The sequence below is a fragment of the Gopherus flavomarginatus genome, chromosome 7 (assembly GCF_025201925.1).
Source record: "Gopherus flavomarginatus isolate rGopFla2 chromosome 7, rGopFla2.mat.asm, whole genome shotgun sequence".
In the NCBI taxonomy this organism is placed as follows: Eukaryota; Metazoa; Chordata; order Testudines; family Testudinidae; genus Gopherus; species Gopherus flavomarginatus.
This window is the reverse complement of record NC_066623.1, coordinates 94150533-94166442: the sequence shown is the minus strand read 5'-3', so window position 1 is coordinate 94166442 and position 15910 is coordinate 94150533.

Here is a 15910-nt window from a genome sequence, read left to right as displayed (position 1 = left end):
TCCCAGAATCAAGTACAAAGAAGATGGTTTAGATTAAGACCATGATTTCTGATTTTTCTGGCAAGGAGATTTTTTTTATAAAAACATTTTAGGTAATTACACTCACATTGCAATAGTTTGGTGTATCTTTACATTATTATAGTTTTCCTAAATTTTCTTTTTAAGTATCTTACAATATATGTGGCCTTTCCAGTAAGTTAAGGCTATTTGAATTCTGGCCTGTGACATATTATATTTTCAGATGGGTTGGCTGATAAGAGAATGCTATTAGTGTGTATGTTTAGGGGAGGTTTAAAGTCTTTTTAAAACACAGTATGTGTGAAAAAATATGGCATTTATACTCCTATATAACACACAAATATTATAGAAAAGCTGTCAGTGGCCGAGATGATTGCAGTGGTTGTGGGAGATGTCCAGTTTGAGAGAGGAAGTATTTCTCTGGTGTAATGATTGTTTTTTTAAAATGGCAGTTGTTTAAACCTGCTCAGAGATTTGGAATGTTGGAATAAATCCCAGGAGATGAATTAGTGGGCAAGTGAGGCAGTCAAAGGTGCATGAGAAATAAATCATATACAGATATCACCACCATATATGGATACTTTTGAGTAGGAGGGATTGTTTAGAAGTTCCATGGATAGGATGGATATTTCTATATATACAGAAGTCTTCATATAGGCTCATTAGGAAGGTTAGTAAGAAGGCGTGGAGTGTAGTGTTTTCAGTACACTAAGGACACTCAATTGTATGATTCTGTCTGATCTGATTTGAGCGATGCAGTTCAGCATTTAAGCCAGTATCTAGCCAAGATTGGAGCATGGATGAGAATGAGCTGTCTGAAACTCAGCCCAGACAACAATGAGGGTGTTGATGGTGGGCTGGGTGAAGCAGCCAGAGGATATATTGGAGGTAACATCAGTTACTTTGACTGAAGGAGTACATCTGCCATTAGCTTTCATAACTTAGGGATGATTTTAGATTCTCAACTGCTGCATGATGATCACATTACAAGAGTAACCCAGTTGGCTGTATACTTTCTGCATCTGGCCAAGAGATTGTGACCTTTCCTTTCAGGTATTTATACTTTTGTCATCTCCAGAGTATGAGTATACTACGGCAATGGGCTGTATGTGGGCTACACCTTAAAACCATTCGGACACTGAAGCTAATGCATAATGCAGCAGTTCACTTACTGAGTGGGGCGTCTCACTGGGAGTATGTGAACCCCGTGTTCTGGGATCTGTCCTGGCTGCCTTACCATTGATCTTGTTATATAATAGAGATTTACAGGGCATTCTCCCCTCCCCTGATCCAAAATAGATCGGATCTGGTGACATTCCAGACACACTGCAAAAGACATCTGCTTGATAGGGTCTGAAGATAGGCTGAAGGGAAGCTTCCCACAATGACAATGGAGATGGAAAAATGTTTCTGCAGGTGGCTGACTGGCTGAGTTCCAGTGGAAGTGATTACCTTAATGTTGCTCAGTTTTTATAGTATTAATAATGATGTGTTAGAGTGCTTAGAGCCTTGGATAGGTGTCTTTTTAATTACTGTAAATCTAAATAAATAAAAATAAATGCATAAACAATCTCCATATTAGCTGTCATCATAGTAAGTTAGACTTCTGAAGGGAGTGGTTCCAGAATTAACATCACAGTATCATCCTGTAGTGACTGGCTGATATGGAGGTGCTATTCTTAGAACAGCTTGGAATACATTCTTTCAGATAGGACAGCACGTTAGCTTCTACCAGATACAGAGGCTCTGCAAAAACAGGGATTATTTTGCTGGGGGATTACCCTTGAGCATCCAGGCAGATTGCATTGCTCCAGTTTGGAACACTTCTCACATACATGCTAGGCACAGACTGTCTCAGCTTTGATTTTGGTTTCCCCAAGCCACTTTGTTCATGGTTTTTGCTGTACAAAGGCCAGAGCAGGGGTAGACCAGATGTGCATTCCATTGTATCCAAACTACCAATGGGGTTAAATACAATTTTGATCCGTCACTGACACATACATACAACATCATTTAGCCTTCCTCTAAAATCTAATTCTTTGCTGTTTCTTTCAATGAAAAGAACAACATTGCTTTCTTATCACAGTCAGTCTAATTTGAATAACTACTCTCAAAACCTTGTTTTCAGAATAACCAGCCTTATCCCAGAGTCTGGCTTCATGGGCTGGACTTCATTGCTCTCTTCATGTCTTGATGCTGTACAGCAAATGCTGTACTCTCTGGGGAATGGAGACAGAGTCAGACTCGCTATGCCTTCTCCTTGCATTCCAGTTTTCAAGTAATGATTCTGGTAAACTGGAAACTAGTTTCCTACCACGCAATTCTGGCAGCTGAAATTAATTCTCCAAAGACTCCTCTTTGGAGGCAAGCAAATGGTACATATGCACGTATTTTATTTTTGATTGTACCAGTTCTGAATAATTTAAAGTTCCAAATCTCTAAAATACTATTGTATTTCCATTTCCCAATACAATTTTTTCCTCTTTTGCTTCAGAAATTCCTTCCCTCTACTCTATTTTGACATTTGGCTGAAACTTCCTACATTTTGCACTAGCTTCATTGTCACATGCCTGCTGCTGTTCTTTGTTACAATTTTAGATAAGTGAAGCTTTAGAAAACTAAGATACTTTTAGGAACTGTTCTGCCAATGATTTCGCTCTTACCATTTGCAAAAGCATTTTGTGTACATAAACAGCACATTAGCCAAATGATGTTGTTATCACTGTTTGTGTGGGTCTGCACTTGGCACTTGCTTTAGAATTACCCAAAGAGGTTTAAATTCCAGAGGTAGTGGGGTGTTGTTGCTGTTGTTTTTAGAGCTACACAAGGCACTTGATCACATGCATGAACTAAACTATGTTTTATGTCAGTTTGTTGGAGATTCAGTCCAAACTCTGGGCTTTATCTGCCATTCATTTTTGCTCAGGCCCTATTGACTACAATAGGAGTTGTGCCTCAAGTGATGACAGGATATTGCCCTCTATTAAGAATGTTTGCTAGGTATAATTCCCCAAGAAAGAACATAAGAAGCCAGGCTGAAAGTGGTCTCAAAGACATTCTGGATCTGTCATAGCTTAACAGTGGAATTTCATTAAGTCATAACAAAACACCAGGACCAGAACAGCTTGTTTAATTCATTTGTAGTGCTATTTCTCCCTTTAAGGAAGGAAATGTGTTTTATATCCCAGAGAGGAGTCTAGGTGGTTGATCCCTTCTGCCTCAGATAGAAAGAATCTCCACTTTCACATGCAGCAGTTATGCTAATCCTGGGATTTGCATTTTTAAAAATAGTACTTCCTTGTAATCATAGGCCAACAATTACAAACCTGGGTGCCTGAAGTCAGGTATTCTAAATCTATATTTATTATTCTCTGTCTTCTCTTTACAAGTCAATTTTTTTAAAAACATAGTTACCATGGTACATTTTTGTGACATTTCAAATGTATGAAGTGTACAATTCAGTTTATGTGAATTTTACAAGCCAATCTGTAAAGAAAATGTTGGTACCTTGAGTTTTCATGCACAATGTAGTATTGATGATTCAAACACAAAGCAAACTGAACTGATGAAAATGTAAGGGTGAATATAATGAATATGTAGTTATGATATTTTATGTAGTTATATGTAGTTTTGATCAGGTCTAGATAACAGTAATGCAAAGGGTCTGTAGACTCAGTCTTCAACAGAGATAGGAGATGAAACACTTCTATGTTGCCAAGGCTGATTATATCACCAAATATCTGTCTAACCAATTATTACTAGGAATGCATAGTACTGATGGTACAGCAAGATTTGGTCTTTAGAATGCATGCCAGCAGCTATAAGACTGGCAGCTGCAGTTCCCAGAAAAGTATCTGCTTTTTACTCATCATCCAAGCTGAGCATCTGGATGGATACAAAAGTGCAACTAAGGAAATGACATATTTATTGGCTCTTCATGCAATGCTTTCAGGCATATGCAAATAATCTGGAAGATCCTAACTATTATTGTGTTACATTATAGTCTAATTCCATGCTCTGGACTCCCGTTAAAATACATAGGAGTTTTGCGTAAACATTAGAATTGAGATAAAGGGTTAAAAGCCTCCACCTATGGAGAAATCAAGGATGAATGGTTACTGAGGGTAGCGTTGGCTCTTTGTCGGTGGATGGTAGCAATAAGAAGATCCTGTGGTGCTTTGTTCTATGAAGTTAGGTTGAGACAGAGCAGGGAAGAGCTGAGTCTGTACAGGGTGGATGAAGCCAGGGACCAGGCAGAAAAGCAATATTATGAGAAAGGTGTTATAAGACTTCTTCCTCCTTAACCCAGAATCAGGAGTAGGCTCTTCTTAGGGTCATGTTCCTCCTGAGGCTCCGGACCATTAGGCTTGGTCCAGACTAACTCCCCTAAATCCAATATATCAAAATATTGGAGAAAGGAGTGTTGGATTTGGGAGAAATGGTTCTGATATAATACAAAAGGACCTATAGGCCCAAATCCAGCAAAGCACTTAAGCACATGCCTAACCTTAAGCACATGTGGAGTCCCACTGAAGTTATCACAGACATTTAATGGGCCTGAGAAGCTAGTTAAACTTTAATACTGAAGAATACCTGAAGATAATCAAAATATAGGTGAGTTAAAGTAATGCAGCAGCAAACAAAGCCAATGCAATTTGGAGCTGATATGCAAAGGCGTCACAGGTCTTTAAACCTCTCCTGCAATACTACATTTAATTCTGGACACATCAGTACTATACAGATATAGACAAATGAGAGCTAGCTCAGAGGAAAAACCAAAAAGACTGTAAAGCTGGAGTGACTGATTTATGGGGAAATAGTAAAAGAGCTAACCATGTATAGAATAGCTTCACCTACTGATAATGAAGGTGAAGGGGAGATGGAACAGTTTTGATAGCTGCATGGTTGTCCCTCTATGGTCCTTTCCCCTCACATCAAGATTGACCTTGCCGTTGGAGTCTGCAATTCATTTTTGGAGTGAGAGCATCAGAATAGACTTTTATAAATGTACTGCTTTGCCAATGTTTACTTCTTAAAATGTGTGCAAAGAAACCTGAAATGTCCATATTTGCAAAGAGTTCAGCAATAAAAAAGTTTTGCATCATTCGCTGAGGGTTATTTTAATTCAAAGTATTTACTTCCCCCCACAAAACTCCCAATAAATTGCAAATGTCATTATATCTCCTCCCCCCAATTGTCACATAAGATTTTCTAGTTTATGCTCTTGTATTTAATTTCACTGGAGTCATTTTTGCTAGTGAAAATGGGTGGTGGACATTAGTTAAGACATAAGAGGGTTTATGTCTAGGAGAAATGGTCTTCCAACATAGTTAAAGGTATGTGGGGGCAGGTAGTTCCGAATGACCATGGAATTAGCATGCTTTCCCACATGGTCGCAGGTCACTTAATAGTGTAATTTGTACAATTTGATCCTGCAGAAATATCCCTGACCTATTTTACCATAGGGTTTAGTGCCGACTGTGACACCACATTCTTAATATTGTAGAAAGAATTGATGCATTCTGCACCATGCCCCAGTCCCTTGCTGGAAATGGATTCATGTTGTGACATTTTCTGTTCTTGCTACAATCTTTGTCACCAAAATGAGATATCCAGAATTGCATTGTCTCGTTTTCACATTGCTATGCTGTACTTTGTTGACCTTTTTAATATTCAGTATTTTGAACGGCTGACCATTCCACTCCTCCTCTTCCTAATAAAAAGAGAGAATAGCCTGTTGCAAAGGATGGGAATGACCAGCCAATTGAAATGCAAAATTCTGAAAAGGTCATAGTGGCCCAGAAACTCCATCTATTGCACAAAATTTATTAGACATTAAAATTTAGATGCCTCCTTTTCGTTACAAAGACTGTACCGACAGCAAAAAATAAAAATAGGCACAACATCAATCTAGGGTCATGCTAACAGCAGTGCTAGAAAAAATGTGGGGTTGTATCATTTATCCTATTGTTATTTTGGTTTTTAGCTTGTGCTCCTCTTTGGATAGCATATTAGAGAAACAGAGGAAAGATTAATTTAAATTTGATTCAGGAATCTATTTATGGTGCTACCCAGACTCCTTGAATGCTTGGGTTTATGAGAGTCTCCTCAGCTACACTAGCTCTCTAGACAAAAGAGGTAAAACTCATTCAGATAAGAGACATTACATTTTTCTCCTTCTTCAGCAATGTTGGAAACATTTTCATAAGGTAATCTCAACAGTGTAGGCATCAGCATTACCATTATCAATGGACATCTGGTATTCATTGTCACATATAGAAGCAGCACATTTAAAGTCCAGGTTAGCATATTCAGTGCAGCTAATGTGCTAGGAAGGAGAGGAAATGTAGATGGGAACTAATGTTCACTTTGAATCAAAACTTGATTTGAAGCTATTTTAGAGCCAAGTGCAGTTTAAATGCACAGGAAAGGCCTGAGCTAGCAAGATGTTCAGGTATAATAGTGTGAAATATGTAAATTACATAACTGAATGCAATAATCATGTCAAACACGGCTATGCTCTCAATGCATATTAAATGGAACTTCATTTAAAGAGGCAGGTGCTGCTTAAGGCCCTATCCAGTAAAGCCCTTAGGCACATGTGTAACTTGAAGCTAGAGGCAGGTCACACTGAAGTCGTTTGGACTATGTACATGCTTAGCATTATAAAACTGAGGTGTATACATTGAATAATCCTGTGTTAAAATTATTTATTCACCTTTAAATCTGTGTTTGTATACCTTGTTTCCCAATGGGGCTCCAGCCATGACTTCTAGGCTTTACTATAACACAGTGGTTTCCAACCTGTGGTCTGTGGACCCCTGGGGTTCTGCAAAATATTCTAAGATTTCCAAAAGGGTCCGTACCTACATTCAAAAGTTTGTAGAGGTCTGCAAATGAAAAAAGGTTGAAAATCACTGCTACAATAAAATTGACAAATAATAATACCAATATTTATGTGTGTTTGTATGGCTGTATACGAACTGTCATTTTTATTACATATATAGTTTTTCATATATATCAGTTTCAGTTTGATCACCTGTCTTTCACTCTAGGTTGGCAGCTTGGCCAAAAATATTTTTTTTTATTTTGTGCAGAACCAATTTATAGGTGCCTTGGACTTCGGAGATGATAGAGAGTTAAAAACTGAAGCCAAAATTGGCTTAATATCATCTATTCTTCAAAACTTTTAAATAGGAATAACAGATGTGGGTACTCTGCCATTCCAGCTACCATTTAAGAAAGAGAAAGGGTTATCCTACTTTCTGAAGTAAGATTCCTTTTGTATTTGACCACATATGCCTTCTTGAGAAAATTAAATCTTAGACATAATGGGAAAATTGACTCAATGGAGTTTTACTAGGGTCTGGCCTAATGGATATAGGTTACATTACTGTAATCATTAAAGATGCCTCATTGTTCTATCATGATTTACCATCACAAGTATTAGCACGTGTTTTACTATACTTGCGCTCATAGCTAGTTCCTCACAAGTATCTAATTTTCACCCATGCATCTGAAGAATAGTTTTTTTATTCACGAAAGCTTATGCCTAAATAAATTTGTTAGTTTTTAAGGTGCCACAGGATTACAAATATCTACAGAATTTATTCACTGTAATCAGTTTCAGCCCATTTAGTCTATCTTTATTATTCACTATACTGATTATGAAACTTATTTTATTGGATAAAGTCATATAAGGACTAGAAAAGCATACATTCCCCTCTGCATCTTAAGTGCGACTTGTAGCACTCCACCCATTCAAGGCCTTCTGTTGTCAAAAGCTACCAAATATAATCCATATCCAAGTTTTTACACGGCACTCTCCACCGTGGCATCTGAGTGCCTTAAAAGCTTTAGACTTTTTAAAGTATATATATATAGTGACAGATCCAGGCCAGTGAGGTACAGGAGTCTGGTAGAGGGCAAATATACTGGTCACTGGGTGAGTAGTTTTCTGTTCCCGAGTGACCAGAGCAGGGACTGCACTAGAGTAATCAGGAACCTGCTAGAACCAATTAAGGCAGACAGGCTGATTGGAACACCTGCAGCCAATCAAGGCAGGCTAATCAGGGCACCTGGGTTTAAAAAGGAGTTCACCCCCAGTCAGGGATGGGGGATCCAGAGGAGAGGGAGCAAGGAGTTGAGAGTGAGAGCTGCTGGAGGACTAGGAAGTACAAGCATTATCAGGAGGAAGGTCCTGTAGTGAGGATAAAGAAGGTGTTTGGAGGAGGCCATGGGGAAGTAGCTGTCATGCAGCCATTACAGGAGGCACTATAGACAGCTGCAATCCACAGGGCCCTGGGCTGGAACCCGGAGTAGAGGGTGGGCCTGGGTTCCCCCCAAACCTCCCAACTCCTGATCAGACATAGGAGAAGTTGACCCAGACTGTGGGGAAGATCACTGAGGTGAGTAAATCTGCCAAATAAGTGCAGGACCCACCAAGGTAAAGGAGGAACTTTGTCTCAATATATATATATAGTTTCTTTCCCTCCCTCTCCAAATATTTTTTCTGGAAGAGAATGTGAGGTTTGTTAAGTGAACAGATAAAACTAGCACTAGTAAAGCCACCAAATTCATTGGATTGATGTTCAAGCTATATTCTAGTCCTGCTGTCCTGAGAGATGGTTTAGTTTTTGTTTTCTTTTTAAGTATAAACATTAAAACTTGTCTTAAATAATTACTCATAAAAATTAGTTCCTTCAAGAGAAGAGGCCTTCTAATAAGGGTGGGATACAATTGTACACTTCACTTTTATGGACATTTTGGGGTGATGTCTTCTTCCAATACAGGCTTAGCTATTTGTAAAACCTGTTCTATAATAGATACTCTAGACATATCTGAGTGTAACCCTTCTGCCCATCTGAGTTGGCAGCAACTAGGGCTGGGTTCAATATTTAGGGGTTCTGTTTGAATAACACAATGCAAAACCAGCTCAAGATCCAACCCAATGACCTGGGACAATTACATACCACCTCCTGGGTGCCTCTAAGAGGTGCCTCTAATACCTCCCCTCTCACAAGCATGGAGTCTCAGTGTAGCAAAATCATTTTAATAAAGGAGGGAAACAATGTGGCATTATGTCTGGGAAACACCACAAACAAGATTCATAACACAAACCATGAGCAAAACCACTCACTCCCACCCCCCAAGTAAGTTTGGCAGTATGCTTTTCCCCTCAGAGTCTTAAGTCCAGCAACCCAAAAAAATCACCCCATGTCCCAAAAGTCCAACACCCCAAAAGTCTCTGTCACTGGTCAATGCAGCCCCAGAGTTCAAAAGTTTATCTGCAGAGTTTTACCTCCCAGCCAGGGGGAGGGGGGCAGCCACAGCAGTGTTAAGGGGCACCTTACGTGGTCTGAGGCCGACTGCCCTGCCTCTCCATGGGGTTCTGCTGCAGCCTTCACCATGAGCTACTCCACCAGCCACTCCACCAGCTGTCCCGCAAGCCACTCCAGTTATCCCGCAAACTGCTCCACCAGCCACTCAGCAACATAGCTTCAGATCCCCCCACAGCACTCAGTGATTTCAGCTCTCAGTAATTTTAGCTTTTTAGTGATTTCAGTTTGTAGTAGGGAGGCCCCAGTGCTGGTGCATCATTGGCCCAAAGTGAATTAATTTTAGCAGCCTGTAACTAGACTCCTAATGGAATTAAAATTAGCTCTGGTATTCTACAGTAGAGAGAGAGAAGGAACTGCAATTGATATTTCAGGCCCTCAATGAAGGTCCATACCCTCAGGTACAAATACCTGTCCTCATCCTCTCTCAACTCACTAGGTTTTGGAACCCATTCCCCTTGTCTAGCAAGTGCTACTTGGTTGATGGTGAATCCCTCTGCCATAAAAACAGTTTCATTGTCCTTGATTCACATAATCAGGGTAACAACACTTTATTCTTCCTGCCCCAATAACAGAGAAACTGGGGATCCCACAGCAGCCAAAGTGACCATTTTGAGCTGCTGAGGGCTCATGCTAGGTGGGGTGGGTGTGCCTATGCAAACAAGACCAGCCCCTGAAGTTCTTTTCCAAAACTCGCCACAATTCACCACCAGATGTCAGGGTGGAGCTCATCGTGACTCTGCTTACATGAGCAAATGTAATATTACAAGCTTAAAAAATAAATTGTGCTCAATCCGTCTCAACTGGTTCTCTGGGAATCAGAAATGGCTGGAACGCTGGTCTTTGCAAAGCAGTTCTTCTACTACCAACCATGTGATCTAAGGCTTTTACATTTTTGCTCAGATTTATATGTTAAAAGTTTGTTTCAATTCCTTGTGTATTTTCATACTGAAAGTTATAGTCCAGTTCCTCTGAGCACTAAGGTTTGAATGGACCTCAGTGAGGTCTATAAAACTGATTAGTGCAATGTTTGTAGCCAAATGATTTCATAATAAATAGCAGATGTTAGTCATATCTCTTAATGTACTTCTGAAAGAGATTTGTATAAGACAATCAGGTACTTAATCCTCTCTTTTAACATGTGCCCAAATACAGTTCTGCAAATGTATTTCTCTGTGATTTTGAAATGCAAATGTGAGTGTATAGATCTATGTTTTCAATTTAAGAGTCTGCTTTCTGAATATTTTATTTAGCTTTCATTAACCAAAAATCAACAGGGGCGATGTTAGGGTTGTGCCAATGTGGAGGAAAAAATGGGGTAAAACCTCTGCAATCCTAAATGTTACTCTGCAGAAACACACACACCAATAAAACCCACAGCAGGGTGAATTAAGGAATCACTGTTTGAACTGGTAATTGAACTTTGGGCCCCAGTTCTGCTAATCCTATTTGCATGAATTACTGAGAATATTCAATTGAGTAAAATGAGAAGGATTAGGCCCTTAATTTACAAAACACATAGATTCCAATGCTGTTATAAAACATTCTGTTCTATCCCGAAACATGAAGTATGTTCCGGAAGTTCAATCTTTGCAGACACAAAAGTCTCAAAAGGTGCGTGGTATTTTGATACTTTCAAAACCTGCAGCACCCAGTTTCAAAATGCACATACAATACCTTGGAGAACAAGGGAAAGGATATGGTATAGTTGTACAGTCCTTTAGAGAATTTATTGCTATATAATTTAGACTATTTTTGTAGATTCTGGAGTTGCCATTTATGTCAAATTATCTTGTGTGTGAAGGTTTTGGGGTCTCCTTATATCTGATACTAGGTAAATTTCTCTCTTTTATTTTTATTAATATTTGTAAAATGAAAGAGGGAAAATAAAGCACTGAAAAAATTAGTGATAATTCTTGCAAAATGAGCTCTATGCTCACTGAAGCTGTATGCGGTGGGTCCTTTTCTAGCTGGCAGGAAGAAAAGAGATTGTGGCCCCTTTAGGGCTCCCCCTGCAACTGGCTGCAGATGGGGAGGAAGAGGAAGTTTACCTCCCTGAAGCAGGAGAAACAGGAAACAGCTGGACCAGATTGGGTGGGGCACTGTCCTTCTAGTGGACTAGAAGATGGGGGATATTTATACTCTGTGCTATCCCAGGGAAGCCATCTTTTGCCTGGATTGGGCTGGCAGCACTCATCCTCCCATCCATGAAATCTGAAACAGGATCAGTTTCCTTCATGATCTGCTGTGGGTATCATGCGAGGCTCTCCTTTTTCCCATGAGACTAGGAAGGAATTTTTCACTCCCTTAGATTGGCCAAGAGGGAATGAGGTTTTTTGCCTTTCCAACAGTGGATTTGGTGTGGCCTCCAGTGCTGTGCAGCATGGGAGTTAGGTTATTTTTGAAATTCCTCCAAGACCTCTTTCCACTCAGCTTCCCAAGAACTATGTTTGACTCCAGATTTTATCCTTCGGGTATCCTTATTCGGCATGCAACAAAACTACATGGAGTTGATCAGACTCAAGCGTAAGGTTTGGGTATAGGGAGTGTCATAAACAGATGGTTATGGGTTAATGTCTCTTTTACCTGTAAAGGGTTAAGAAGCTCAGTGAACCTGGCTGACACTTGACCAGAGGACCAATAGGGGAACAAGATACTTTCACATCTTGGTGGAGGGAAGTCTTTGTTTGTGCTTTTTGTTTGGTTCGTTGTTCGCTCTCGGGACTGAGAGGGACAAGACATACACCCAGACTTCCCAATATTTCTGAATCAGTCTTTCATGTTTCAAAATAGTAAGTAATAGCCAGGAAAGGCGGATTAGTCTTATGTTTGTTTCCTTAACTTGTAAATGTGTCTTTTTGCTGGAAGGATTTTTACCTCTGTTTGCTGTAACTTTGAAACTCAGGCTGGGGCGGGGGGAGTCCCTCTAGTCTATATGAATCTGAGTACCCTGTAAAGCATTTTCCATCCTGATTTTACAGAGATAATTTTTACCTTTTCTTTCTTTAGTTAAAAGCTTTCTTTTAAGAACCTGATTGATTTTTCCTTGTTTTAAAATCCAAGGGATTGAGTCTAAACTCACCAGGGATTGGTAGGTGGAAAAGGAAGGAAATGGTTATTTCCTCTTCGTTTTAAGATCCAAGGAGTTTGGATCGGTGTGAAGCTTCCCAAGGCAACCCAGGGAGGGGAAAGTCTGGAGGGGAAAGGAGGGGGGATGGTTTATTTCTCCTTTGTTTTAAGAACCAAGGGGTTTGGGTCTTGGGTTCCCCAGGGAAGGTTTTGGGGGAACAGAGGGTGTGCCAGACACAGACTTCTGGCTGGTGGCAGCGTACTAGATTTAAGCTAGTTATTTGGACTGTGTTGAAAGTGATGGTAGGCAATATAGGTGCAAAACATCCTATGCTTTACACAACTACTGAAGAAGTGCCTCTTTGTATTTTAGATTAGAATAAAAATGAGTTTCAATAAGTGTGGATTAAGCCCTATTTGATTAACATACCATCTTTGCTAGTGTTGTCCACTATCTTCTTTTGTAATACTATCTATGAATAACTACCTTTTCTTTCCCTGATAGAACTGGTCTGACCCAAAGAACAATTGGTTTAAAAATCAGTGGAGCATGTTAATCAATTTTAAATGCTTTTATTATGCAATAAGTGATGTGGAGTGCATGCATGTGATTATTTATACAATTTTCCAAACCACATTTTTTCAGCTTTCTTCTTTATTATTTAAATCACATCAGCCATTCCACTTAGACACCATTTACTATTTCTCCTTACTAAGGGAGAATAAATTGCCCTTTACATTTCCAAGTGATTAAACAAAGCGTTTCTTCCTTCGGTAGAGGTGATCTTAGAAGATAGTTGTACCTGTACCTTTCAGTGCCTAATTTGAAGCTATGCCAGCTGGCGATAGGCTCTGGCGCCATGACTGAAGGCTCTGTCTATTATGCATGATACATAGTCTGTCCAGCATGTACAGCACAATGTCATTTAATGTGATGAGTTTTAAGGCTACCTGAATCCTCAATAGCTGAACGCTTATACCAAATGTCTATTTTTGCATGAATAATATGACATTTTACTACCCCAGTCATAATGAAACATTGACAACCACTTTATCTACTTTCAGAATACTCCTCTGGGAAAAGCTTTTCATTCAAAATCAGGAATAATATCCTTCCTATCAACAGGCAACTTGTGCCTACAGGCTTTCAAAAGTTTTATAAGTGCTCCTGGATTATATCACCTACTTACCAGACAATTTTCTAGACAACCACTGGTCCAGTGGTTAGGTTGATAACCTGGGATACAAGAGACTTGGCTTAAATTCATTATTCCACCATAGACTTCTTGCGGGACCTTGGGCTGGTCACTTAGTCTCGCAGTGCTTCAGGTCCTCATCTGTAAAATGTGACTCATAGCACTCCCCTACCTCACAGGGGTGTTGTGAGAATAATTACGTGCATAATCATAAGGTGCTCAGAAACTATGGGTCATAAAATGAGTTAAAATAGACATTTGTGTGTGTTGGCAGTTATTTCTATCAGCAAAGGTACACTGGCACAGCTAGAGTGGTGCAAGTGGTGCAGTCATACCAAGGCCCGAGGTTATGAGGGCCCAATCAGATGGAGCAAGACTCCAACACTTCACCTGGCTCATGGGGATCTCAATGCCACTCACTCAAGTTTGTTCCAAGTGCCCCTCTGTCATGATGAGGGCTTCATTTGAGCCAAATCTGAGTGGCACTATGACCCCCATGCACCAGCTCACAATGCCACTCCTCACTCAAATCTCATCTGCCTGCATCGGGGTGAAAGTAAGCTGGTACCAGTAAAAAGTGGCCGCCAGTACTCAGCCAACGGGTGGGGGTGCAAAAGCGGCAGTGACGTTAAAGCACTGCCCGGCAAAGGACCCTGCTTAAAGTGTTTTAACTTCATTTCCTCTTTTTGCCCCTCCCCCCCGCCCTCTAGACCAACGTGGGGGAACAAAAGGAGCAGCTGCCCCGAGGCCAGCTACTTAAAAGTGCCATGGGCTCTGGCCACCACTATCATGGCAGCAGCCAGAGCCTTGGGCCCTTTAAATCATTGCTGGATCCCCAGGGCGGGCTGACCCCCCAGCCCCACCCATTCTGCCTGAGACCCCTATACCGGTAAGTATTAAATGTTACTTTTATCCCTGGCCTGCAGTGAGCGCGTGGGGGCAAGTGATGGGAACAAAGGGAGCCAGGGATGGGGGGAAGCCGTTATAGACCAAGACAGGAAGATTGTTGAACCAAGGGGTTGCCGGTGAGTGGCCGGGCAGGTCCTGGCTGATGGATAAGGTGGTTGGGGAGCCAGTTGTTGGTGGGCTGTGAGGAGTTTTGGGGAGCTGCAGGATAAGGGGCTAGGGGTAAGATGTGGGAACTGTGGGGCAAAATTTTAGATTTTAGGATCAGAAAGTGAGCCCCTAATCTATTCTTGCACTATGGCTCCCTAGGGCCTTGCTATACCACTTCAAAGATACAGTAGCTTGAAATGGTTAATTCACTTTGTGTACTCATACTTCACATCATATAAGTCTGATTAGCATAAGAAAATGTAGCAGAAGTCACAATGTGAAGAATTGTTTCTAAGAAACAGATTTTTGCTCCCCTTAGGAATTGAACAAAAACAACAACAAAATCAACCCCACAACTATTCTGCAGTCACCAGCATATACAGTTTATTGTGGGTAATAGCACTTGCAAGAACAGGTGATAAATGTTATCTTTCATTTTCTCTGGCACAGCTAAATTCCTTAACAGGTTGTAAACTCAAGTCCCAACAACAGAGAGCACAGATTCCGCCCTCCCCCCTTGCCTGTTGAAACCATTTCCAATTATGTTAAAATCTTCTTTGGACTCCTAATGTTCTGTAATCCTGCCTATTTGCATTTGCCATGATGTTTTCCCTTTGGAAACAACAATCCCTTACTTGTTCACCATTCTGTCCAATTTGTAGAAAAATTACCTTGCTGTCAATGGAATGTTCTGATAATCATCTTGAAAATGTCTATTTCCTAGACATTTTGGTAGCCATTTTTAAGTGTTCAGTTGAGAGATGTCAGGAAGCTTTGTCAATAAAATGTCATAGCACAAAGAGATCTCAAAAAGGTCCTAATTATGTGCTATCGAGGCTTAAACTGTGCAACACTCTACCCCCTATTACAAGAAATTACCTCAAGTCTGATGTAAGCAGTTCAGTAAATCAAGTGTAGTAATTCAAAGACCTGGAAATGACAGTGTTTGGCTGCGGCTTACAAAGCCCAGGCCAGTTAATAAAGATCTCTGCATTCTAATTGCCAATGACATAATACAGCTTCATAACCAAGTGCTCTAGATATACGACCTAACATAGCATATGCTAAACTCACATTTTTATTTTATTGAGCTACTGTTGCAACTCAGCCATAGCAATTAATGGCTTGCAAAACAGCAATATTAATTTAGTACTGATAGTTATCACCAACCCATACTGTTTAAAGTTAAAATTAAATTAACACTGTAATAGATTGGAAAGAAAACTTAAAATG